The sequence below is a fragment of the Colobus angolensis genome, unplaced genomic scaffold, assembly GCF_000951035.1.
Source record: "Colobus angolensis palliatus isolate OR3802 unplaced genomic scaffold, Cang.pa_1.0 Scaffold228, whole genome shotgun sequence".
In the NCBI taxonomy this organism is placed as follows: Eukaryota; Metazoa; Chordata; class Mammalia; order Primates; family Cercopithecidae; genus Colobus; species Colobus angolensis.
In genome coordinates, this window is record NW_012115466.1 from 2,063,464 (window position 1) to 2,066,773 (window position 3,310).

At 32.3% G+C, this 3,310-nt stretch overlaps 1 pseudogene; it reads left to right on the forward strand.

Moving 5' to 3' along the window:
* Positions 1 to 410: 410 nt before the first annotated feature.
* Positions 411 to 1,666, forward strand: LOC105513298 (annotated as a pseudogene).
* Positions 1,667 to 3,310: the final 1,644 nt, after the last annotated feature.

Sequence of the window (3,310 nt, forward strand, 5' to 3'; positions counted from 1 at the left end):
TAAATCTATGAAATAGGTTCCATTATCATCCCCAATTTATGGAAGAGGATATCAAGGAACCAAGAGGTTAAGTTGGGTAAAATATTACATTAAGTAAAGCACACAACTGTCATGCTGGAACTTAGACATAGTGCAGAAAATCAGGCTTTCCTCTAGTGGAAAATGCTGTTATAGTTCCACCAAAATTCATTCTGTCCTTTCTTTAAACATTAATATAATTGTGGCAGGCACAAATCTGCCCAAGACCTTTATATTTCCTACCTTCCATTACAGTTAGATACGATGAAATTCTTATCAATGAAATATGTGTGGAAGTAACATGTGCTACCTTTGGTAATCATCCTTAAGATAGTGGACAATATCTTCTTTTTCATTTTCTATCCTTCCCTCCAATTGACCAATACCCAAAAATGGCAGCTGTTCAGCTTCAGCTGGGTGACCATAATGCTGTAGGGCAGGAGTCAGAAAACTATGGTCCATGGGCCTAATATATTTCATCTCCTGTTTTTGAATATAAAATTGTATTGAAACAGAGGCACATTCATGTATTTACCTATTGTCCATAGTCACTTTTCCACAAAGAAAGCAGACCAGTCATTGTTGACGTAATTGCTACTCTGTTCATTTTTTCTTTTTAATTTCTTAGTATTTAAAATTTTGAGATTTTACAACTACTTACTTTTAACATGTATTGTATTCCATAATTTTTAAGTCATTTTAGACTATGGGAATATGAGATATCCTCCCTACCATCATGAGTGACACCTCTTAACATACTTATTTTATTTTCTTATTGAAAAACTTGCTTTACTCTACATGAGAAGAACCCATCACCACTGCTTGGGGCACCACCATTCTGGGTCATCATCATGAGATGACCTGGCTCCGACCTTCTCCCACACATCTCAGTCCCCGTTTTTGACATCGCCCACTATCTAGTGTCAGTTATGACACTAAAGCATAAGCCAGCAGTGGCAGTGGCATGGAAGAATCCTATTTCAAGCTGGTTTACTGCTATGCTGCACTGCTTTGTTGGGGAAATTTTAGTCTATGTGCTGCTTACAGAGCATCCATCGAGATTTCTTACAAACAACACTAACATGTTACTGACATCTTCCACCTGGCATATTATATATTTTTGCCCAAGGTTATTCATTTCTACCTGTTGAACTCCTGGCTGAGAGAATGAAGAACGTGATTGGAATTTGGAAAATAGCAAAGTCAAACAGGCTAATAGATAATAAGAAAAGTGAGGCTGGATTTTCATGATAGCTATTGGATGGGCATAAGGTGCAGGTGCTACCATTATCACAAATTTTGAATAGTTACAGAAGGTAACGAATGGTTGAAGATGTCTTACCCTTCCTAGATAACAATGCTGGGGTCAGATATCCTCATATTCCAGCATACCAAGCATCTGACAATCTCAAAGCATAATCTGATGTTCCTTCAAAACATCTTTATTGTGGCACAAAGATAGCCATAATGATTACAGAGACTTCTAGCATGGTCGAGTTGGATACTGTTTGGCTGGCAACAACAGTTTTCATGTGAAAAGAAAAGCAAAACAAAACTACCTTTCAATGACCCTGGTTCATTGGCCTCAAATCTTATAGATGATGCTTCAGATAATGTTAAAAAGAAACGTACTAAGAAGACTGAGTAAATGTACTTGATGAACTCTGGGAGGCAAACTAATAATAATCATCTGTCAGTCTGTGATTATATTTTATGTAAATAACATGAAATACATATTATATATAAGGAGTGAAGATGACAAAAACAAAGGCATTTTTTTTCTATTTCAGGGAGACTACTCCTTTCTGGATTGTAATTTTTGAGCGTTTTGAGTGTATCATATGAATTTGTTTTTCTGGTGTTAAAAAAATCTATTGTACTTTTTTTCAATAGTTTTACCTTAATAAAAGAAGGCTAGTTTTAAAACAAATTTAGAAAAAGTAAAACTACCATTGTAAAGTAACAAAAATATAAAACTTGAAAAAATTAGGTATTTTTATACATTAAAAAATCAGTTTGCTCTTTAGTTCAGCAGAATTAAACTTTTGCTTTGCTTTGCCATAATTCCTAGGCATAAAGAAAAAATCCTGTATTATTTTGAACACTCAAAAGAGTAGATTTTTGGAAAACACTTTATATTATAAATAAAAATAAATTGATCAATTTTATTTCAGATAATAAACATTGCCCAGATTAAATGGAAAAGCCTCAAATTTTTATTTAATTTTGTCTATCAATACTTTTCAGAGAGAACAGAATGGTAGTATAAATCTCAATCTGAAATCTGTCTCATGCCCTTGTTTAAAAAACTACTGTTTGCTTTTTTTCCTCAGAGTAAAATCGAGGGTGTAAATTTTAAGAAATTGCTAATCCCATGTCTTGTAATTTCATTTTAGAAGCTTAGCTTGTTTTTTCTCTCTCTCTCCTTGAAACACATTTAAGTGTAAGAGAGATTCCTCTCAGCATTTCACATGTTCTTCTTTCTGATCTTAGTTGGTCTGAATATATAGTGGTAGTTATCCTAATGATTTAACAAACAATACTATCTCAATTTTAAAATTTCCATCTATGTTTTCTTTCTAGGTGCCAGTTTTTCTATTTTCTGGTTTAATGTCTCTTATTAGCTTACATACGATTATATTTTAATCTATATTTACAAATGTCACTAATTTTATTTTAAATGAAAACTAGTTACTCTCATGTGAAAAGGTTTGGCTCTAATGAGAATTGTACTTGGGCATTTGATAGTAACCAGCTAACCAACAAGAAACGGAGAAACCAAAATCTCTTACCATTGTCCATGTTAATGAATGATAACATTAACTCTAGTTTCTCATTGGCAAAATAAAAAGCAAACAAAAAAAGAAAAAAAAAACACTTTGCTTTGCATGCAGTTACACTACACATGAATTTTCAGAAATGCATTCATAACATATTGCATGTGTCCACAATAAATCACTACCTCTTTCTCAATGTGAATAAAATAAGTAGCTTTTTAGTGCTTGGTTTGAAAAATGTGTTTATATGAAACGGTTAACATTGCAAGATGCAATAAAATTGATTCAATGATATTTTAGTAGTTATTTTAGTAATATATTTTTCTGTAGTGGTTTGAAATCTGTAAGAGAATAGTTTATATTCATGGTAAACTAGATAAATAAGTAAAATGACTTTTTGTATTGTTATTTATAACACTTTTTCTCATAATTCACTGATACCTAGGTAGCCAAAATTTTCTGACAACTACAAAAAATGTTTTCATTTGGTATTATAGTTTAATGATAAACCATCC